At 37.7% G+C, this 24,948-nt stretch overlaps 1 long non-coding RNA gene across 2 annotated transcripts in view; it reads left to right on the top strand.

Moving 5' to 3' along the window:
• LOC115600679 overlaps positions 1 to 24,948 on the top strand; it is a 99,213-nt gene that overhangs the window by 55,236 nt on the left and 19,029 nt on the right. The gene's annotated exons all lie outside the window — the stretch shown is intronic.

Here is a 24,948-nt window from a genome sequence, read left to right as displayed (position 1 = left end):
TTAATTACTGAAAAACAGGCCTGGCCTGTTCAATGCAGCGCGCCCGCGGAGGAAGCTCCGCGGGGCGGCGCGGTGCCGGATCTTGATGCCCGCCGGGAACCGCTAGATGGCAATAGAGCATCGCACAGTGCCGCGCAGAGCTGCGCAACCCCTCGGGGGCCGGTCCTACCCGCGCGGGAAACGAACACGAGCGGGGTTGGTATTTTCCTTGGGGGAAAATAATAATAATAATAATTTAGAAAGCGGGTTTATTTTTTGCGGGAGATTTTCCAACTATCCTTCCCCCCCCCTCCCCCCCCCCCCCAGGTGCTGACTTGTTGATTTCAGTGAGATTGCATTAGGGATAAATATATAAATATACTTTCGCAAGACACCTATTAAGCTTCTGAACACTGTCTGCACTTTTACTGTATGAAAAATTATCATATTTTGGAGCTTGGAGCAACCTGATCTAGTGGAAGATGTCCCTGTCTGTGGCAGGGGGTTGGAGCTGGGTGAGCTTTAAGCTCCCTTCCAACCCAAACCAGTCTGTGATTCTATGATTCTACAATATTCCAGCACACACCATCATTTTCACCACCACAAAATGTTTATTTAAAAGCTCTTTTGATCTTCTGGATAACTGGCATGCTTAAAATAATAGAAAAAACCCAATCTAATATTAAGCTTTCATGCTCAGCAGCTCATGGATGACAAATCTGTTGTAGTCTGGAGTATAGTTTAATAAAGTCTAAACTCTTATTTAAGCCTCTTTTAGGAAAATTACGTATTCTCAAAAAAAAGTATTGTGCAACAGGTAGCTGAGCAGCATGGTTTATTTCATTTGCTATGGATAGCTATGTTTATACAGATATAATAGATTTCTTAGCTTCTAATTTGCTATTATATAAATCAGCTTCTAATTTGCTATTATATAAATCCATATCATCAACAAAGATTTTTAACTTACTTCTATTTTCTAAAGCTGTGTGAAACACAGAAAATTTTCGCCCTGGGCTCAAACTTTTATTGTCTTTCTCCATCCAAGTAGAAGTGTTTTAAATTGCTAAATGATTAATTTCACATGATTCGAACAAAAATAATTCAAAACCCAATCACCTCTAACCTCACTAAGAGGCAAAGCTGAGATTTTCATGGCCTATGTAAAACTTTTATTGTGCCTGGCACAGCAAATTCTGAAACAGGACAATCTTTTTCACTATTTGGATGATAATGTGAATTCTTGATATACCAATTGGGGTTTTGGAGAGGATCTTTCCTTTCAAAGATGTTTTAAATAAAATTGCCGCATCTTGTAACAAAGCCAGAATTCAGAATTTATGTCTAAGTCACAGGCAAAGCAACATAGCTCCAGAAACTTTGAAATGAATCTTACTACTGTGCAGCCCAGACCCTGAAAGTGTCTTCTATATGTATATATACATCTATACCTACACGGTGTAAGCTACTCGGTGTTTATACTTTTCACTGAGCTAACAATCCTCCCTCACCATCTTTTTGTTTTTTAATTTTAGTATTTTACAATTTATCATTCCCTATTACTGTTACTACAAGTAATATGATGAATCTTATAAAAAATCTTGCAGATTCAAGTTGGACTCAGCCCCGTTGGGTTCTCTGAAGGGCCAGATGGTCTATATGATAACCTGGTTTGTAGCACAAGCATGTGATCTATGATGGAATATTCTAAGGCACAGTAAGTGCAAGTGAGTGCAGTTCCTTTGAAGTATAGCAGGAATCTGGCCCCAGTACAGAAAATTTCATTGCACCTGTGAATCTTTGCATAGAATTTTGTGCAGGAAAGAATTTGAGGTTAAATTTTGTCAGATTAAGCATGTCCTTCCAAAATAGACTAAACCAAAATAAGTCTTAAAAAAACCCATGTGATGACAACTTGTTGGGTGCTCTTGAATTACCTCAGACTTTTCCACTAATATAATCTATAGCTTTCCACTCCCACTAGTGAATACCATTCCTAAGCAGCAGTTCAACGAGGTTTAATCAGCTTAGGGGGCTGCCCAGTCCTCAGAAGTCCTCTGCTCACATCAGTGTTCTCTGCACGCATTTCCAGCAAAGCCAGCAACAATTTCAGATCTGTGTGCATGCATAAAACTGAGCCAAGAAACACAATTTAAAAATGGCAAACTTTTATTTAAATTTTTGAGTTGAAAAGGTTTTTAAACCATCTTAAAAGCCACAGTTGGCATGATTCCTAAAAACTTTGATGTTCTGATTTTGGCAGATATTAGTGCTCCCTGGTAGGGCTACAGAGCAATTAAGTCTGCCCCTCTTATTTAACCCCACCGCTGTGAGAGTAACCAGGGAGAAGTGCAAACACAAGGAGCTCTGGTTAAACTGATGCTTAAAGATAGGGCTATGAAAAGGAAATAAAGGAATCCTTCTGTTGTACCTGTGTACAAATATCACAAGACCTGCAAGGGCTTTTGCTGCATTAGCTGATATTTTGCTTTTCATTACACTTTCACAAACACAGATTTGTTTATTTGAAATACCTCTCTTCTGGCTACAAACTCCGTTTACACAGCTGACACACTGACATAAATAAGGACTTGTGTTTTCCTTTGGTTTTTTTGGGGGGGGGGAGTGGGTATTTTAATTTTTTTCTTTTTCTTTTTCAATTTCTTTTTTTTTTTTTTTTTTATGTGTGGCCTTGTGATTTGATCATGACTGGCTTATCTTGCTGAATTACTGCTGAAAATTAACTCTGTAACTACCAAGTGCATCTGCCAAATGCTACTGCGCTGTGTTCCACTGCGTACAGTTGCATTAATCCCTGAGCTTCTCTTCTTGATGATGTGGCTCCACAGAATAATAAGCACCTCCCTCTGCCCCTCCCCAACAAAGAAAATGCTATAAATCCAGAACAAAATGCTACTTTTTTATCAGGAAAGACTATACTCCTACAGTTTTAATGATTTTTAAATATAGAAACAGTGTTATAGACTCTCTTCAAATTTCTTTTAAACATCTCAAAATCTATTAAAACTAAAATAATGTAGAAGTCCAGTAAAGAAGGAGTGTTCAGTCAGCTACGTATGTGCAGAAAGTGAGCAAGCAGCAGCATTGTGTGCATATGGTGCTGGGATCTTTCTTAGCAGGAACCACCATCCTGGTTTCCCACTGCCTTCTTCTCCAAATAATTGCTAAGCAGTATCCCTCTTCTTTTATGCTCTTTTCCGCTGCATCCTCCATGCAACACTCTTTCCTACTCAACACTGAATAATCATAGCATAATACTAGTCTAAACCAATCACAAAATTTGCTGCTCTCTGCCCAAAATTAGACTTGCACCTTTCAACAGACACACAGCTGAATATAGTTTTGTCGTTTTGTCCTATCTTGTCCCAGATCTGCTTTGCAAGATAGTGTTTATAAAAAATAGCTACTTCATCTGACATTTTTAAACTGCATTATGTCTTCCTGCCTTGCCCTGAAATGGTGACATGGAACCTGGAAAGATGGCAAGGATTAGAGTTTTTTCACTGGCACTCATGAACAGTGGTTCAAGGGCTTTAAGAGTCTCACTGTATTTCTGTAAGTTGTTTCAGATACCAACTCCTAAGAAAAAAATGTATAGAAGTAAATAGAAAAGTTAGTATTTTTTAACATATTTGTAAATCTGATCATTTTCATAAGGTGGATTGCCTTCTGAAGGAGCACTATCCCTCATACCATGCAAAGCATTGTCTCGTGTGGCTGAGGGTTGTAGACCTTCTGCCAAAGAGACAAAAAAAGAGAGAATGGAGCTATTTGCAACAGGATAATGCAAAACCATGTCAAGGCTCAGTTTTGTCATTTTCTCTTCTTTAAAATCTGGAGTAAAAAAGTGAAAACTGGTAGTCAAATCTCAGCTATCAACAAAATTGCTGTTTCAAACAATAATAGTATACACTCCTACAATAACAACATTTCATCATATAAATGGCAAATAATATTTATTCCTCTTCATCTGTTCTGTGAGCTATAAAAGCAGGAATTCAAATATTTCTGCTGGCTCTGGCATCTCCTGCCTGTGATGTCTTAGGCACAATAATTCCAATTTGACCATTTCTGGTTTGTGTAGTGCCTTAATTATAGCACAAAATGTTTACAATTCTGCTGAAATATGTAAATGACACAATTGTGAGTCTAAGAGCAAAAATGCATGTTTTAAGAGAAAAATACATAAACTGAAATGATGCAGGAGATAGTGCTTTTCAGAGAATAATGTCCATGCAGTGGAAGACAAACAATGCAGAGTACAGAATGAATGCATGTCTCTTCAAAACAGTACAAGATCTCTTTTGACATGCAAGCAATTTAGTAAAGAGGAAAAAGGAGAGAATTGAATTTACCTAATGCAAATGAAATTAAAGCTAAATTGGTTGTCACATCAAGATGATGTTAACTATGTAAATGTTTGCTATTTATTAAGCCACCATTTAGAATTTAAACTGTGATAAAAATTATAAGATTCTCTTGTTGTACATTGAAGATACAAACCGTGCATTTAAAAGAGGGTAGATATGAATTATTCACCCCTTTCAAACCTCTGAGAATTATGTTTAAAATCTCTTCTGCTTTTTTTTGCCCAGTATTTTTCTGTAATTATAGCTCACACATACTGTAGTTCCAGGCTACAAAAAAAAAAAAAAAAAAAGGCAAATACAAAACCAAAAATACCCAAACCACCAGGCTTTTCTAGCTAAGCAGTATCCCATTACATCATTGCTTCAGATGCATTCATTCTCTACAATATTGTTGGCTGTTTCAGGTTAACTACCAAAATCATTTGCCTGAGAAGCAAGATTTAATTGTCTTACAACTACCTCTGTGAAATACAATAGGGATTACAAGTACTCATTGATTAAACTATTGGGTAGAATAAGGGACTCTTATTCTAGCATTTCTCATTCATTTTGTCATTCCATTCTCTTTGAAAGAGACCAAATGGGTCCCAGCAGGTGAAAGCAAAGAAACCTGAAAGGCCCCCTTTGATGAATGACAATACCACAACTGCTCTCCCCCCATTTTTGGAGATTATAAAACCTTAATAAATCATGCCCCGTTAGATATTGATTGAGAGGGAGCTAAACTAAAACCAACAATAGCAGCATGGATCAGAGAACAGTGCTTTCATCGATGGGCACTGACACAGGCTAAGCTTTCCAGTCCTTTTGCTGTGTGGGTTTTGAGGTTTTTTGGGTTGGGGCTTTTTTTTCTGCATTTCTTTTCTTTTTATCTTTTGTCTTTTTTTTAATCTATTTTCTTTAGTTTAAACCATTACACAAGAAAGTCATACAATTATACCAGCTTTGTCAATCAGATAGCCAGTAGCTGTCCCTATAGTACTGATTCATCTCTGAGACTGTCACAAGAAATCCCACAAACAACATTAAAGTTAAGACTCTTGGGTTTTTAGTTTTGATTTTTTTTTTTTTTAACTGTTCTGAGCAATTATAGCAACTGCCACTGACTTCAGGATGCCTTTAATAATTACAAGGCTGGTTTTGAACAAACTGTATGAATGGAACAAGAGAAAATATTTGCTAAAGACAGCTTCTGGAAAACAACGAAAAAACCTCTCTTTTTTAAAAATCATATTTTATTTTAGGTTATTTTTTATTATCTGTCTGTCACGTCACCCTTTTATGAAACCTGCTACAAAAATTCCCTTCATGGCTGTCATCTCAGTCTAACTTGAATCTGCCTGCTTTTGAGGAGATCTCTTGAATAGGACTGTGTGTTAACGAACTGTCAGTGATTTATTTATATTTAAAGCATAGTGCTTTTCAGACCATAGTGAGAAATTATGATACATGAATAAACACACATTTAATCCTACAGGTATTTCGCTTCTGATAATAGCAAATCTTGAGCCAGCCTCTGAAGAATTTATTTGCTTTAAATGTTTTCGTTGGGATTTAATTTCTTTTTTTTTTTTTCTACTAGGGGTCTACAGGTTTTCCTTGTCATAGGAAGAAGTTCCCTGAATCAAGGATATTGCTTAAAGAAATAAAAGTAGACTAATAATTAAAAAAATATGTTTTTAAACAGAATCACTGTTCTATGTAATGGGTGATTCCTAAATCCAATAAACTTTGTAAAAATTTTGGGTTTGAATTCATTTTGGCTGAAGAATCAGATCATCACCCAGATCATAACAATCTAAATACTAATGTTATCATTATCACTATCAAAGAAATGCAGATTTTCTGTTTGTTATTGGTAGCCTTATTTGAGGGAATTACGCTGTTCTGCATGAAAAGCCTCTTTTGGTAACCAAATGTATATTTCTGTAAAAGCTGAATTTGTTACAGAATTTCTGAACCAATCATTCAGAACTAAAAATTGTTTTGATAGTTATAAAATTAGAAGATTAAAAATAATATGTACATACTATGAATATGGGAATAAGCCAGCTTTTTTTAGCACTGAAAATTTGGTATGTTTCATTGGTGAAGTGAAAGCTTTTGAAGAAAATGCTGGGAAAAAAAAAAAAAAGGCACAGAATAATGGAAGAATTGTGATTTTGACACAAGGTGTCATGGTTTGAACCGAGGACACAAGGATATAAAGAAATTAATTAATTATATTATAATCATGTATTAATGTCCATATTAAGTTTTTATTGACTTGCATATCCTTATCCTAATAGCTGCCTTGCTGCTATGTAATATTTTCCATTTGTTTGCCTTTTCCATGTCAAGTCCATCAGGATTATCCTGTGATTTCATATTGTAACTTGCTTTAATCTAAATCATTAGTAAATGCTTATTAAATCCTCCCCTATTAAGCCAACTGCACATTCCTATGTCTAAAAATTACAAAAGTTAATTGTTATTTAAATTGAAGCCAAAGTACCAAGTTTTACAACTGTTTTGTTATTTGTTGGGGTTTTTTTCCCCTCACAATTTGTTAATGGCAAATTTGATAATGGTAAAATCATATTTAACACAGAGATAATATTTAAACCAGAGAGTTTCAAGTCATATTGTGAAAATTACAGCTAAGCTTGAGCGTACAATATCTTGAATAGGTTTTATAAATGCAGCTTGAAAGTTACAGAACTTTAAATTTTTATACACTGCTCAGGATGAATAATTAACTGGCTGAAATCTGTGGCTAATTGTATTTTCATTTGATTTGACTTTTCAAGTGCAAATGTCACATGCTAATTTTATAGTAATGATTACCCATTTCTAGGCAGATCTGTGCTGCCAGAAAGAACATCTAACATAATTTTTTTGGCTGTAAGGGAATCTGGTAATTCCGCCATCAGCAACTACTTTGCAAAGTCTGTCTTCCTTAAAGAGCTCTATGAAAATATAAAATGAGGGCTCAGGGTTTTTTAAGATATTTCCTGTCTCATATTACCCACTTTCTATGCATAGAGCTGAAGCATTTCTTCAAACTCTGTTTCAGAAAACAGTATATAGGCACAGGAATATGGTTGCTAATTACTCGATGTTAAACTACATCAAACTATTTTCATCTATCTTCTACCTGTTGTTGGGAACAATTGTAAGTTTTAGCATAGGAGGTACTTTTAGTTATCTGTTAATTTTTCCTCTTTTGTTACATTTTAAGTGTCCTTCAAATACAATAAATATAAAATAGTTGAGCTCTAAGGAAGAGGTCATACTTGAAATTTTCCAAGCTGAATCATTTGGGTTTTTTTAAACATTACATTTTAAATGATTTGCTATACCTTTAAGGTAGTAATAATATAATGGAAGCAGTATTTTGATGTCAAGCATTCATTTTAACATTTCAATATCATTTAAGTTTTAGTGCTCTCAAGTCACCTGGGACTAGAGTGGGTTGGAGTCTGTTGTCTAATTATACAAACCCATGAACTGTCACGCCCTATTACATTACTTTAATATAAATTTTTATTTAATAGCAGACTTTATCAATTAGGTCATGACGCTGCTTCAGCCAACATGAAAAGAGAGAAAACATTCATTAGTTCAGGTATTTAAGTTGTTTAAATATGTTTTTGAGGTTGCTATAGTAAAACACAGGTTATTAAAGTAGAAAGTGTGTTTATAGATTTAAATATATTCACTAAATTGTTTTAATGGCATTCACAGAATTCATCTAAATTTTTAAAGCTGGTTTCCATTACTTTATTACACATTTTCTAGCTAGTAAGAATTGCTTTACATAATCATTCCTATTTTTAGGTGTATCTAGAGAACGACATACATGCAAACCTACAACATATTTTAATCAAACAGTTTTCATCAAAGGTGATCTACTGAAGGGATGAACTTTTAGGGTAATTCTCACCATGCGTTTTTGTGGGTCGAGGTTTTTATGGTTGTTCTTTTAAGTCTCTGTTTATCTCACAGAAGAAAACAGGTCTCTCCAGAGGGCCATTCAGAGCAGGGACCTCTTGAAGTGGGCTAAAAGTGCTGGTTACCCAAATGCTGGTGGTTGAGCCCCTCTCCTTCCCTTTGCTTTCTGTTTCCATTTTCCAGGGTGACAGACACTCGTCTCACCTTCCCAAAACACACCTCCAGCATTCTGCCAGCCTCCCATCTGTGTTTTGGATACCAGCCCCTCCATAGAGAAGACACCACCCATCACATGGCAGCAGTTGCTATGCCAGGAGCCAGAAGGTGGTTTTCCTTTGAAATCAGCTCTTTAACAAACATTATGGATTCATACCTTACCCTCCTATAGCTTTGGGTCGATTACCAGGTTTATTAAGCATTTTTCCAGGCACCATGGTTGTCTCAGGACATGGTATTGCCAGTCCTTGTGTTACCACACAATACACTGGAATCCAATTAGTATAACCTGAAGTACAAAGAAATTCAGCTTATCTCATTTAGGTTCAGAAGGCAGGCTTCCTCAACGTTTGCTAGGTAACTAAATGCTAAACTTAAGCTAAAGATACAAAATGTTAAGTTACCAACATCAGTTCTAACTTGGATACATTAAGAGAAAAAAGCCTATATAATGAACATATGCCTTTTCAGGTAAAACATCTCTTTTGCTTAGACATTTTATCAGTGCAGCCTAAAGAGCCCATATTCATTTGCAGCAGGAAGCGTAACTTCGATTTCCAAGTACTGTACCATCCTATTAGCATAATTTGCGCATTTAATTTTCTCTATTAAAGAAATGATATGAAGTTGATTGCACTTCTATAAACAGACATTCAGGAATGCCTGTTCAATTTTCATTTCTAGCATCACATTAATGTTCTTCACATTTTTATTGTTTTATTCCCTTTCTAAATTTCTTCGAGTCCCCTTTCCATGAAGCTTGGTGACAACTAAACATTTATCAGCTACTTTTGTTTCCTGAATAGGTGGCTGTTCCAGTTAAAGAATTCAATTTTCGTACATTACAATTACTTAGGATTGTTACTAATGTGTGGTAATGTAAGGAAAGTGTAGACATGTTCGATATCTTGGGAGGGGTCATTTAATATAATTAAGTTACAATATCTTCGCTTTTTAGAAATTCCATAAAACTACTGCTGGCTGAGTATTTGAATGCAAGAAAATAAATAATAATAAAAAAAAAATAATAATCACCAAACGTTTCCTACATTGCTTCTAAGTACTATATATATATCTGTGTTTAGCTTGCTTGTATGTATGATTGTCTACGTCTCTGTTTCTGCATTTATACCATCACCGTTGTACCTAAAATTTACAGTAAAATCTTCAATGTCCCCAATGCGAAGATAGTAACCCATGAAAAAGTAGTTAAGGAATAGCTTTTAAATGAACACTAACCTCTTATTGAATGCTTTTAAAATTACAAGTGTGATATTCTGTCAGGCAGAGCTAAATGCACACAGCAACTCAGAGGCACAATACTGATTTTAACACATGAGTTTATAGAGATAGTACTTGGAGGGTGGGATGTGTTCTGGTTTGAAATTGCGTTAAACTGATGAAGAACTAGATTTGCAGGGTATGGTTTTCCCAGGTGGTGGCATCCTTTATTCCTGTTGAAATCCGTAGCAGTTAAGGACTTCAGCCCTCTTGCAGACCTTTAGTGTCAGCTCAGCTCTATTAAGCCAAAGTTGATATCTCAAAAGAGAAACCACAAGATTTAAGAACCATCTCTTGGATAGGCTTACTAAAGCAGCATAAGACTGGACAGAAGAACAGAAATAGCATAATACTTCCAGGAAGTTGAATGAACTTGTCTGGTAATGATATGTGCTGTTAGAGTCAACTTTATTGCATAAGTCATTAAAGAAAGGCCTGCTTAAAGTTTCACATATCACTACAAGCATTTTAAAAAACAGCTCACTGATCTATATAAAAATACAACTTTCTTCTATTAAGAGAAAAAAAACCCCAACAAAACATTCCCACAGATACTCTCAGAACTTGCTGAGAAACCTGACCACCTGGAAGTAAAAATTTGTTTTTTCAGTAAAAGAGACATCAGCCTTTTCTGTAGCACACCAGCAGTGGAAGGCTAGCTGGTACATCATTATTACTTACTATTTCAAGGACCAGCTGATGGCAACACCAGTGTAAAAGGTGGAAAAAGGCCTCCTTGAAGCAAATGTTACTAAGTTCTGATGTGGTAAATTGTTTTGAAAAGGAGTGCCACTGCCAATGTAGCATTTAGGAACTTACTGTACTTTTCTAGTTCTCAGCAAAAACACACAAGTTCTCAACAAGAACAATGCACACTCAGTTGCAACTTGTACTTTTTGATTGCATGTCTTTTTATATTATGTTCTAGTGGTAGAAGAAAAAAATCTTTTCCTCTCATTTATCCCTTCCTTAACTTGTCTGTCTTTAAGTATCTTTACAGAATATGCTTCATAGTGTACTGTTTCTGTTTGGAGGACTATTCTCACCTACTTTTTTTAACAGAAGGATCTGTCTATTACTAAAATGTCACCTGAAAATTAAAACTATCATAATGCCTTCATAATTTAAAATTATTAGGTTTAAAATCATAGATACATGTCAAGAAAACTAGATCATTTAATCATGAGTAAAAAGAGAACAATAGGATGCACATGCGACTACAAACCTGCTCTTACTCCGTTGTGATAAGAGTTAGTGGCATGGTATCTAGTGAAGGGCATCTAGGAGACCAAAAAGCTTACCAGAGTTAGGTTGGTTCTTCTCCAGGTTAATTAATACCTGGTTAATTTCTGGGATAACAAGGAAGATCACTTCCAATGAGCCTATTTTATGCAAACAGCATAACCACTAGTTTTGCATGCCATTCAGCTTGTAGGCAGCCAACTTATAATTGCTAACAACAATTAACAAAAAATGATGGACGTTATAATTTCTGTTTTGGGGAAGAAAAATAGAGCAACTCTTGCAGTGGTTTTTTGTTTGGTTTTTTTTTTTCACTATGTCTTGCTGTATGATAAACATTCATGACTGTGGTACATAAAAACTACTCCTTATCCCTTATACAAAGTCTTTGAATTAAGGTTTGTGTGAGACCTCATGGTTGATTCTCAACAGAGATGCCAGGCATGTAACATGCCAGTGTTATAGCATAGCTGCTATTCAAAACAGTTGCTCTCTCTGTTACAATTTTATATTTAGAGTAGCTACTAAAACACACACACACACACACTGCTTAAATGATAACTGCAAATTATAGAGTGCTGCATTCTCTGCAGACCTGAAGCTTTATCTGCCACAGTTTTATGGTCAAATATGGGGAATGACATGCAAGTATGCATTGAGTTATCTTGGAGATTTCAAAATACAGTACAGTCTTGATGACATTTACTTAGGTAATCAGCTGATCTGATTTTATTTGTCACATATTTATTCTTTGCTGAATTCAAGCCCTGATTTTCCTGGGGCTGTGAAAATTGGTTGTGAAGGTGCTTAATTTCTTAGCTAATTAGTGTAGCTGGTTTTGCCTCTGCCCATTTATTTTCTTTCTCACCTATCCTTTTCTATTACTCCTGACAATCTTGACTTTATAATTTTCTTAGCACCAACATTAATAGTGGCTCCAGCTGGTGACAGCTTCGCCATAGCCATGTATCACTATCACAAACAATTGTCTCAATGTGCTAATTCATCAGTGTAATTTCGTGCCAAACCCTTTTTGACATCTCGCTCCCTAGCCAGGCCTATACTAAAAAATCCATGATGAGATAGTTCATATTGTTTGGGGTTACACTTCGGAACAAGAAAAGAAAAACAAATAATGAATACCATGTAATGTGCAGCTTATACAACACGTGGTGCAAAGAAAGGAGAGAAATAGGAGGAAAATGTGAGCAGCCATAAAATGCCACTTTTTATGACTCTTGGGGGAGAATCCAGGGATGGAGGAGGCCTTCTATCTTTGCATCCTGTCCTAAGTGACTTCTGCAGGCACCCTGGGAATGTGCGGAACTACTCAGAGTCCTAGCAGCAGGTTGAGGATTTTGGGAATCCTCCCAAATATCAGTGTTTAAAACACAGACTTTCAGGCACAAACACATTTAGGGACAACCTGGATAATAAATTTCTTTTTAAAAAATGTTGACGTAAATTGACATACCTGATTAGCAGAAGTAGTGCAATGCTGTGTCACTGAACTCACAATGAGATTCAAAAGCTTAGAGAAACTCCCAGCTGATGAAAAATGTAATGTCATTTTTAGGTTGGATGAAGTGTAAAATGGAATTGGTTTAAATCAAATCTAAAGTACTTCAATTTCAAACCCTCAGTTTTAAAAAGATTGATTTTATTTTTCCTCTTCTTCTTGTGTTTTTTAGTGTTGTTCAATGTGTTCAATCTCTCATTATTTCCATTCGCAGAAAACCTTCCAACAGCATGTTAAGTTACATGACTCGTATCAGGCACCTATGTTTTTTTTCTCTTTCTTAATTTTGTCCCATGTTTAAGAAATGGGACAAGAGCATGAGAAATAATCAGAAAGAAAATTACTCTTGCAATATATCCAACATGGTCAGAATCCAAAAGTGTTGCAGTAGGTTCTTGTGAAAAATGCTACAGCCTCATATTTTCAAAATAATTTCTGGACAAAGAATGTACATTGGAGAATAGAGACTTTTTAAAATAACTTTCCTGTTCAGACCCTTTATTTTTTTTTCTCTTTGAATTTTTTTGCATTTGATCATTCAGTAATGTGGACTTTCAGATTTTTACCTAAATATATACTAATAATTCACCAGAGAAATTACAATACACAGAAAAGATGTGGGTGAGATTAAAATAATTTATTTACTTAAGCGGTGATTTGGCAGGTCAATTAAGGAATGAAAGCAACAGATCCACATATGCAGTCTGACTAAAAAAGAATAAAATATCATAGCTTGTGTTTGATACATCAGGCACATCTTTCAGTAGAGATAGCTGTGGAGATGGCAACATTTTTGGCGTATGAGTATAGCTACCAAAATCTTGCCATTAGTAATTGCCATCAGAGTCCACACCCTCACACCCAGGCATGAAGGAGTGTGAGCTGTTTGGTAACTGCTGAATAGAACGGACCCATTCAACCATTTGCTGCCAAATAATTACAGTGTGATGTGGAGGGAGGTTGGAAGTAGACACCCACCAGCTCCTGGGGTGCTAAGGATGCAAGATGGCTAGGTGAGTAAAAATACAACAAATACAATGCCCAGTGTGGTTTTTATATTGGACTACTGTTTTTATTGCAGCATAGGTAGCAGGCAAGCTCCCAACAATATCTCTTATTTCTACTACAGCACTGATGCTCACTGAAACCAATACTTGTGACTAAAGAGAAATAAAACATAAATGCTTATAAAGCCCGAGTTTAGCAAAATGAAATTCTATGTGCCTGCTGTGAAATGGTATCAATCAACAGCACACACCCAAGATTTATGTGGCAAGTTTCAGCTGAAGAATCTGTCTACTGGTAGAAAACTGAAAAATCGATGGAGGATTATTAATCAGTCTGCATTAGGACACAGAATCAGTTGTCCATCTAAAAATCAATAAATCTTTTGGCATACCATCTGTCATAAGCTCTTTTAACCCAAATTGTCTTACTGTGTAGGAAAGGAGCTGGCTCCATGCATTGCCTTGCGTTGCCTGCTAGAAATTTCTAGACCAAGGGTGCTGCCCTCCTAAAATTGAGGGTGAACTTCATGAAAGGCTTTATATGTTGACTTTTTTGAGGGCAGGTAAGCTCTGAAAAAAAAATATATGGGTTTGGAAGCACAGAGATTATTATAAAATCACCAAATTGCAGAATTGTTGAGGTTGGAAAGGAAAAAAAACTTAATATTTGTTTTAGTTGATTTCTCACTTCCCCAAATCCTTCTGAAATCTTAATTAATTTCATCCCTTGTTATAAAGTATTATTTTTGAAAACTGACCAAACCATTTTAAAAGTTTGAAGAGGAAATTTTAGACAACCTGATGCCACTATGTCTCTGATCATAGTTTAGAAAATCCTGAAATGTCACTTTGGGTCAACAAAATCCAGGATCTAAAGTTGGTTAAAGAGGAAGTGTTGATTAGGGCTGGAAGATGATTGTTTTCACAGCTCTACTTCAAAAATAAATGAGAACCAGCTCAGTTCCTCTACTACATTTGTCTAACTGTATGGGTTGCTGCTTCCTATTGTTGTTGGAGTTTCATTCTAATTGGGCAAGGAGTAATAGGGCCAGTAAGGAGTAATATAGCAGTCTAATATGGCTAGTCCTTGTATGAAATGAGGCCAAATGGCTTCTATCAGTGCTCTCTACCATCAGGAAAATCAGAATCACTGTCAAGCAAATTATAACTAACTTACTTCAAAATAAAAATGAGCAGCATTAAAAAAAAAAAAAAGAAACCCCACTTCATTTTCTGTTTTTGCACAATCCTATATTTGTATGTGTACATAATATGATGATGAAGACGTCACTTAGCACAATCATTTCAATAATGTGAATGTGTTCTGCTCAGAAGTAGACACATTGTACTATGAATATTTCACCCAGCTTCAGTGGTGTTATTATCCAGCCTGTTTCACCACGTTTGAACCTGCAACCAGTGAGCTGCACTGTATGGTCAACATTTTAAAAGATGTAGTTTTTTTTCCTGACAAATCTGTAGCTTTAGCACAAACAAAGACATTTTCTTGAGGATGTGAATTGTCTGGTGTGTATTTCATTGCTTGCTAATTTCTCAAATAATTTGTGCTGCATAAAAAGTCAGCCAAACAGGCAAGTAGGTATCTCTCATGCAAGGAAAATTTGTTATTTTTCTAGTTCCTCCTTTTTCTTACGTTTTTTTAAATATTATTAGTGTTTGACACCTTCAGAGTCACACCATGCTTCCACATTATTTTCTTTTGCAAGTCCTCCTCCGCTTTCAGCTCCCACTCTTTCCTCCATTCTGCTAATTAAACACACAAACCTGTGAGAAAGCCACAGTTAAACCAGCCCTGCTAACAAAGACAATTTCTAAATAGGTCCGATATCAAATATGTTTCAGATAAAACCTCTTCTTGAAGCAGTACATTTAGCCACACGGCTGCACTTAAAGTTGGTGAGTACCCAAAACTATAGGGCAGGAACTGAGTGCTGCATCTGCATGCAGAGAAGTTTTAATGAAAGCCCCAATTTTGGGTTTAAAAATGTGGTGCCTGTGTGCAATCATTGGTACAAGGAAGAACTTCATGGAGTGGATACTTAACAAAATTATGCTTATTGTTTCCAAATAAACTCATTCCTGCCACTAACAGCAAGCTATAATGGAAATGAGAGCTCATTCTGCAACTCTTGTCTCTGATTGGGGTGTAGATGCCAAAATGATAAAGCCTTCAAATAATTTGGATTGATGGAGAGAGAGAGAGGTAGCCTTTCTTTGCAGTCAAAACCACTTCTGCATGTTGTCCACTTCAAATAACAAGTTTGTGAGCCCTGTGTGCCTGATTTATTAAATGCACCCTTTGTATATTTGCTCTTTAAACTCACCTATTTTTACAGTTACAATATGACCATTATGTGCAAGAAAATTTGCCATCTTCAGTAAATATAATTAATTAGTCCTGATATACATAATTTTGATTTTATGTGGTAACTATAAATCATTTCTGAATCAGCAAAAGTTACTGTAAAAAGCCTGGTAAACTAAATGCTGTTTCACTTAACATTGCTATATAATTGAAATAATTGAATAAGAAGAACTGCTGGGTAAATGGCGTGGAAGTAGTATCTAGCACCACTTCTATCACAATGAAAGTTCTTTAAAGCCAAACCTCATTTTCAGCAGCAATGAAAAGCCTAAGCAAAAAATAACCACCCAAAGACTTTTTTCTTATCTCTTTAGGAAAAAAAAAAAAAAAAAAAGGGACATATTTTAACCAAATATATAATATACATAATTTTAATTCTACCATAAATCACATTTTGTGCCAGTTTTGACATTAGCTTCCTACAGAACTATTGGTAGCACACACAGGAGTTTCATTTCTGGAGTCATCAAGCATTTGTCCAATTTCCTTGACTTATCTTGTAGTCAGAAATTTTTTGAGGGATGAGGTAAGAGGGGACCATTCTTGGAAATTATACTCCTAAACTTCCAGTGTCTTCACCATTACAATGTTTCCCCAAGGAAGCGACCGGTACACACACACAATGTCTAATATTCATATTAATTTAGTAATAAATTAGCAAGTAATATAAAACTATGTCATCGCTTTTGCTAGAAATATTTTAAAACGTGTTTTTGAATATTTCTTGAGTATACTGGCCAACAATATCTATTGATCAGTTTTATTAAGAAAATGTTATGTGGCTGGCAGCTAAACTGAAGGAAATGAAATAATGGCAAGGGGACTTAAATATGCTGTAGAGTATTAGGCTTCACAAAACCTCAAGAGAAGACCTGGGTAATGCTATCAAAGTACATAGTTACTTGCCTGAAATGAAGATAAAGAGAAAATCAGCAGAGGTATTCATGATACTAAAATAGCTTGATTAATCCATGACCCTAGAAACAGGCTCCTTAGGTGGTCAAACTAACCACTTCTTCACATCGAAAGTAAGGCATATTAGCTGTGCATATTTTTTCATCAAGCAGTAGCTGATGAAGACAAAACCAAAACAGAAACAACATTGTCTGCGTTGGAAACAATACTCATGGATTGCTGTGTATGGATTCTGGGTGCTGATGGGACAAAGTGGTCAAAGAATCAGAGAACCACAGACCAGTTTGGGTTGGAAGGGACCTTAAATCCCATTCAGTTTCAACCCCAGGCCACAGGCAGGGACACCTTCCACTAGACCAGGTTGCTCCACGCCCCGTCCAACCTCGTCTTGAACGCTGCCAGGGATGGGACAGCCACAGCTTCTCTGGGCAACCTGTGCCAGGGCCTCACCACCCTCACAGGGAAGAACTTCTGCCTAAGAGCTCATCTCAATTTCCCCTCTGTCAGGTTAAAGCCATTCCACCTTGTCCTGTCCCTACAGATTCTTGTCCAAAGTCCCTCTCCAGCTTTCTTGTAGCCCCCTTAGGCACTCGGAGCTGCTTTAAGGTGTCCCCTTAAGGAGCCTTCTCTTCTGCAGGCTGAACCAGCCCAGCTCTCTCAGCCTGTCTCCAGAGCAGAGCTGCTCCAGCCCTCACAGCACCTCCGTGGCCTTTTCTGCACTCACTCAAGCAGGTCCACTGCAAGTCATTCCTGGCATTGACACATCATCATCATGCTGAGCATTGGAGGGACACAAAGTCGCTTAATCTTGTTGTACTACCATATTTAATGTCACACCCTCAGAAATGAGGTCACATCATTACTGGTCTCCAAATCTTGTGTAATCCAGCTGTAGAGCTCTTGAAGCAGCATCACGGACAATGCCATGAGGGTATTGACAAGTCTTATTGACGTGTACTCCTGAATCATCTTTCCATTTGCAAGACTTTCATCTCAGAATGGATGATTTTTAAATATAATTAAAATCCTAAATCTATTTATAACCACTGGGCGTAGCTAAACGTTCTGCAAGGAAAGAGGAATTCAGACATGTTGTTTATTTCAGCATAGAATGACTTGATGTACACAGGTGAATTACTTATATAACATTATTCATAAACTACTTCTTTATTTATAAGTTATCCCATTCACTACAGTGCAGGTATAGGGTTACAAAGCTATTTTTCACAGGTTTCACACTTTTCATGCCTACATACATTTCTGCCTGTATGGTTTTTTGTTGGAAAGACAGCAACTTAGTTGCATGCCATCCAATGCAAGAACAAAGGCACATAGGTGGTAAAAATATTTACAGATTCTATAAAAAAAAAAAAAACAACACAATTTTCAACCTACCACACACATACTTATGTTTTGTCAATAGAATGGATGAACTAGAAATAGTCAATATAACATGATTTCTGACAAAATCCATCACTTTATTAATTTGTTGATTGTTAAGGAAAAATCCTAAAATCAATTATCTATAAATAGACGATGGATTGAAATGAAGAAGGGAGAAGTAGAAAAACACAGATTTTTATTTTAGCAAAGTGTAATAGTTAAATGCTTTAAGTCCTGTACAATAATTGGTGTAATATATTTCCATGATCAAGAGAAGCCTAACAAAGTCTGCAAGTAGCAAAAAAAGAATTCAGGTTAGTCAAGAAAAGAAAGATTGCAAGAGTCTCCAGAAACAGCTAAGAAAGTTTGTATCTGTAGAAGTCAAAGCCAGGTGGAATTCAGTATCAGGATGCATAAATGAAGACGCTCTGGAAGCAGCTCAAGAATGGCTCAGAGTACATACCCAGAATCTCACTGAAATGTAGACAAAAAAAAAAAAAAAAAAAAAAAAAAAGAGAGGAAAAAAACCCCCAAGAAAATATTGCAAGCAGGACAGCAAAAGATTCTCTGTTCTGACAATACCATGCCAACTGTTAAAAACATATCGTTCCCTCTCTCAGAATAATCTGAGAGTCTGAGTCTGTTCAGATAGATTGTCACCATATTGCAAGGGAAGAGTAGAATGAAAAGCAGCGAAGGTAATGGAAATAATTAAATGTGTAATGTGTGTGCTTTCTGAAGAGCTACTAAAAAGGCAAGAACCCTTTTTTTAAAAGGGAGTCCAAAAAGAGATTGCATGATAGACGCACATAAACCAAGCTGCATGCAGGTGGTGAATCATACTCACGACACATGACGTTAGTTGATAATGAGCAAAGTCTTGTTTTATGGAATGTGTAATCTAGCTGTGGAAATCACTACCCTCAGATACCACACAGTTTAATGCAATTAAACCAGACTTGTGTGCTGGCATAAATGTTGAGGATATCTGTAGTTTTATTAGATGGTGTCTGTGTTAATTAAAGGATAAACACCCAGCTGCTTCTGCAGTATGAGACAGTTTTGGACTCACAACAATAGGGATAAAGGCAGAAAGTGGAATATCCTGAATGATCATTTGTGTCTGCATTTCCCTGTGAGGAGTGTGGCCTGAACCAGTGTCGCTTAGGATGCTGATGGAAATGCCTGGGATGTTCTGCCAAGGTACTATAGATTTCCCTGTTTTCATATTCAGAATCAGGTTAATGGTTTAACAACAGAGAAAGTTGTTATTTCCAATTAAATCCAACCCTGGGTTTAAAATGCAGCAGCTAATTCTTCTGAGCTTACTTTTTCCAATCTATTACAGAGGCTTCGAACAATGGTACTGAAATAATGTTTCAAGTACATTGCGGTGCCTAAGGAATTACAGAGCTCTTGATTAGTGGCACTTGTTCAACCGACAGTCATATGACGTGTAAAAAAAATGGTGTTTCCTTTCTCCTCTCCTCTCCTCTCCTCTCCTCTCCTCTCCTCTCCTCTCCTCTCCTCTCCTCTCCTCTCCTCTCCTCTCCTCTCCTCTCCTCTCCTCTCCTCTCCTCTCCTCTCCTCTCCTCTCCTCTCCTCTCCTCTCCTCTCCTCTCCTCTCCTCTCCTCTCTGTTTTCTAATTGCCTTTTTTTTTGCTATCTCTCTCTTTGTCTCCTGTTATACTTTTCATTTTAGAAGTACAGCCTTTTATCCTGTACTGGAGCTTGGATGAGGTGAGTTATTATTCAGGAGGTCTCCCACAAATTCTGCTGAAGTGACACCACTTGGAATTCACTCTGTGGCTGGAAACCCTCAGTGCTGTATCCTAATGGGCAGCACAGCAGTAGGGAGGCAAAAAGGAGAGAGAGGAAAGGAATTGAAGGGATGTGCTGCTCAGACCCATCATCAAACAAACCAAGCTACTGGAGCACCCATCATGGTGCCACCAGTGTATTGCAGTTGACTGGAGGCATACTTCACTGTGCAGTACCAAGGTTTATGTATTTTACCATAATTATTTCACTGGGTTGGGGCTGTACAGTGCCATGGGGCCCCCACTCTCCACTAGTTTGAAATTAATTCCTGCTGAGCTGTATATCACAGCCTGACAAAGCTTGCATGGTCATCCTTGTATGTACAGTTGTTGCCTGTATTTCTTCTGCCTCTTCCAGACCAAGAGGTCACTGTCCTCTGGGATGAGCAGGGAGGCACACTGTAGGACTAGGAGACAATAGCTGTTCTCAATCTTTTGTTGGACTCTTGCAAGCTGCTCACAGCACCAGTGGCGGGGGGGGATTTGTGCTATCACAGCTATCTCTGCTCTCCAGCTTGCCCTTCTCCTCCCAGCAGCACCAGCGACACAGATTTTACAGCAGTGATAAGCCTAGCTTTGTCTGCAGGATTTCTTTCCCATTCATTATTTTGTACTCTTGGCTAACTAACAAAACTAGTGTCTGCAGGAAAACGCTGCCAACGCATCCGGGTCCTGTCTTGTCATCCTTAGGTGTCCCCTATTCTTGCAAAAAACCCAAGCAAGCCTGCCTCTGGGCCTAGATAAAAAGTGCTACAGAGGGCCAGAGGTGAATTAAAATAGCTCTTGGAAATATAGCTGTTAATGAAATCATATAAGCAATCTATTTTTATGGTTTTGGGGGAATGAACTCCACCGAGTACCAGGAAAGGATCCTTCACTTTAATATACTGCAAGAGGAATGTACTACTGGAGAAAGTAAGAACAGGATAAAGGCCATTGGAAAAAAACATTCTCTTTTCTTTGGCAGTGCCTCTGGGCTATAACATCATTTTCAGTAGTCTAAAGATATTTCCACTGCTGAAGCAACACTGCAATCTGTAGTGTCTGACAGGAATGTTCTTACCTGCACTTTCTTCAGCTGAAACACTCACAGCCTGATTTTCAACACTGACATCTCTTTGGTGGATACAATTCCATACTGGCTGTGCATACCAGCTTTTCACTGCAGCTAATAGATAGGTGCAGACGTGGTGACATTGCTTCCATCCTTAACTTGAACCCGTGACTTTTTGTCCCCTGAAAATAGATGACACTGATAAAAAACCTGAGCCATAAAGCTAAAGCGCAAGCTCCTGCCTTGTCTTCATGAGAAGGCAGATGTGACCCACATGTACACTGAGAGCCCTGAGTCTTGTCCCATCTCTCTCCCACCATGCTGTGTGGCTCTTAGTAATGCCTGCCTCAGTTTCCTCATCCAAAATAGAGAGATAATATCAAACCTCCTCAGAAAGAGGCAGTCAGAGCTCATAGGACACAAAAATGACTGTGAGATCTTGGGGCTTTGCAGTCCATAAAATGTTAAGGTATTAAGAGCACTACAACATCATTAATTACATGGGCAGAACACCGACAGGTTTTTTATCTAAAGGAGACAGAAATATTCGTGTTCTCCTTTTCTTTGTCACAATGGACATATCCCATTTTAACACGTACAACACGGAGAGAGGCTGAGAGCACAGCTAACAAGAGAAACTTTTTTCTAGCGATTATTTAGCATCATCCTGACCATCATATTTTTGAGGTAATGAGGGAAAGACAGAGAATCATAACCAAGCTACAAAGAGGAACGTGAAGCAAATTAAAATTGTATTGCATGAGGACACAGTATAGTGCACAAAGCACCTGTGAGATCTATTTTTAGCTATATTTTTTTATTAAAGATGGCATACATCGGACAAGAAGTATTTTCTGGGTAGTTACCATGGTCATCCGTAGGCAGAAATAATCACAGTAGTTTTACTTAGAAATAATGAAACACAATTCAATGGTAGAGAATTAAAGTCCAGGTATGAAGTTATAGGAATGAACCTGAATAATGAATTTACAAAGTCTCATGGCTGTCTAACAATGTCCCTCTATTTTTCTGTAAAATAAAAGCCTGGGTGAGATTCATCTCTGAGGGACTTTTCTTTTGCTGAGAGACCAGAGTGCTTCCTGGAAATGCTGTTGCTAAATGTAGGTATTATTAGATACTGGTTTTTGATTACTCCCTGAAAAAAAAGTAAAATATATTCATATTGTTCATTGCTGTATTTGTTTATTTTAAGTTATATGATGGGCACAATGTGTTTTGACTTCCCAACAGTGGTTCATGCTGTGGCATCAATCTGATTTTAACAACTCTATTCGTAAGAAGCCTCTGTTGAAATTGCTGGAGGCTGACTTTTGTCTTTGTAGAGCCTCTTCCACATGATGCCTTTGGTGAAATCACAGGCTGTCGGGTGTACAAGGTTTTTATCAATACAGCTTTAGGAACGCCTACATTGTAGGACATCTGCAGCATGCCCTAACACAATTAAAGTGATTTTAGTTTAGGGATGCCTTTATCAGTGAAGCGAAAGATCAGAACAAGGAAAATTTTAACAACACCCACAGCTGGTGATTTAGAGAATGTTGAGTATTTCTGAGCTTTCCCAGTGTTCATCTTCAAACACTTAGAGAAGTGCTTTTCTGTTTGTTGTATTGGATTTTCTCTGTGAATACCCCTTGGATATTGCCGAGATAAAAGAGGTGTTGTGTGTTGTTGACTGATATATAAGTATGGACAAGAGCTGAGTGAAAACAGACCCAAGAGCTGCTTATCGGAAACGTGAGGCAGATTTGAGACCAGAAACCCATTTCAGCAGACCCTGCTTGCAGGAACAGCTTGCCAAAACTTGGCTTTTAAGGAGAAGCTCAGAGGATTGAAGGCTTTAGTAAGTGACGTTACTAAACCCTGAGGCTCTTGATTCAACAAGGGCCCCTGTTAAAGCAGAATAGAAAGAACATGCACAGACAGAGGAATTTTCTTGACCTTCAGAGAGAGAGGCAGGTGTTCCTCCTTCTGCCCTTCGGTTGTCTCTCTGCCTTCTCTCTTTTTCCCCATGGTCACAAAGGGTGCTTCAGGAGGTGGTGGAGGAGGATGTTAAGCATCAGCCTTACATTAGGAAAGCAAACAGAAAAACCATAAACAAACAGAAACTACCCAGTGCAATTTCTACCCAGAAAAAAACTCCATTTTTGATTGCTTTTCTTTCAAAAACGGTGCTGTCTGAGATGCATAGTGGAAATCTGTAGCTCCTATGCAGGCAAATGTCGTGCCCATTCATGGAGGGCAGTGACTATCTCTGGCAGGTATTAATTACAGTTGCCTGACAACATTTATTGCAGAATAGAAAATTTAATTATATGTGTGGAGTGAACAAAAAAAAAAACCAGAGCAAAATGAAATGTGTATAAGTGTCTGCCTTTTTTTTCACTGTGATTAAGACAAATTTTTCACCCGTGAAGCTGCTTTGAACTCCATAAAACCAAAATTTACTCATTATGTTGGCTAAAGACATCTGATGCTCAGAAAGCCCGTTCCAGTTCTCATGTCACTACTTTGCAAGTTGTTCTTTAGCAGTGTTTGAGCAAAGTTCTGTCCAGAGAGAGCCTGTAGAAAATACGTATTGCTTTTTGGAAGACAAATAACACAAGATCAGAAATTCTAGCCCAGAAGACAACCTGGCTACATGTTGAATATTTTAGGAGCATTCACTCTACATTCTGCTTTTGGAAAAAGATGAATTTGTTTTCCTGGACAAAATAAATTAGGAAATAATACCAGGACAGATTTTTTTTTTTTTTAACAAGGAAGATTTCAACATTTGAGATGCTATTTCATTATTTTACAGGTAGAGCCTTTAAACTACAAGAATGTGTGAAAGGTAGAGAAACGAAAAGGGAAAACATCTTTAGTAATAAGAATTAGGGTGAATTAGTAAATGCAACTATGTTCTGCAGTGAGCCCTTCCCTCCATGGCTGGCTTTCTAGCAAAAGGAGCTGTGCACTGGGCAGCAGGAGCACACACTGGGTCTGACAGCAGCAATTCCCTGAAAACAGCCTGGCTGTAGCTACAGGCAGAGCTGTGTACCCCCTCAGGCTCTACCATCGCTATGACTGTCTCTACTAGGATAATGCCGCAGCGTAAGCAGCAACCCAGAGTTGGCACATAGATTTGGCGGAGAGGGGAGATGTGCAGGATGTGGTTCCAGCCCTAGGCTCTGTATCACCTTGCCACAGAGGAAAGCAGGGACGGCAGCTACAAGTAATGACTCTGGAATCAGCACGACTTCCCACTCAGCCCTGCCTCTGCCACCCTTGGCAAGGCAGAGCAATAAAACAGTGGCTGTATTTCCACTTAATATGGGGTTGATGGTACGCAGCTCTTCCCCTGCCCTTCTGCTCCCCACACACCCCTGTGACAGGCAGCCTTCATGTGTTCTGTTGTGCATTTGCAAGTGGCTGCTTGTGCTCTTCAGTAAAGAGAGAAGACTAAGGAGGTATCTGGCACTGCAGGGTTTTTTTCAGCCTTGAAGAGGCACAGAGGTACAACAGTGGAAGGTGGCATAGGGAAACCTATAAACTATGAAATAACTGCAAATTAAACTATTACAGTAGCAAAGTTTATCATGATATTCAATCTGTCTTCCCTTTTTTTATTCCCAGCAATGTCTGTTTTCTGGCCATGAGGTACCTCCAGGCAAGCTCTCCTGTTTGAGATGCCTGCATCCCTCTCTGTGTTTAGCATGATAGTCCTTGTGCTGTTTAGGCACCATCTGCACAATCAAGAAGGATTCACAGTTCCCCCATCAGGGCAGCTACATTTTTCTGGCCTTCTTAGGGAAAGGAGGT

The sequence above is a fragment of the Strigops habroptila genome, chromosome Z (genome assembly GCF_004027225.2).
Source record: "Strigops habroptila isolate Jane chromosome Z, bStrHab1.2.pri, whole genome shotgun sequence".
In the NCBI taxonomy this organism is placed as follows: domain Eukaryota; kingdom Metazoa; phylum Chordata; class Aves; order Psittaciformes; family Psittacidae; genus Strigops; species Strigops habroptila.
This window is presented reverse-complemented; position numbering and strand designations above follow the sequence as displayed.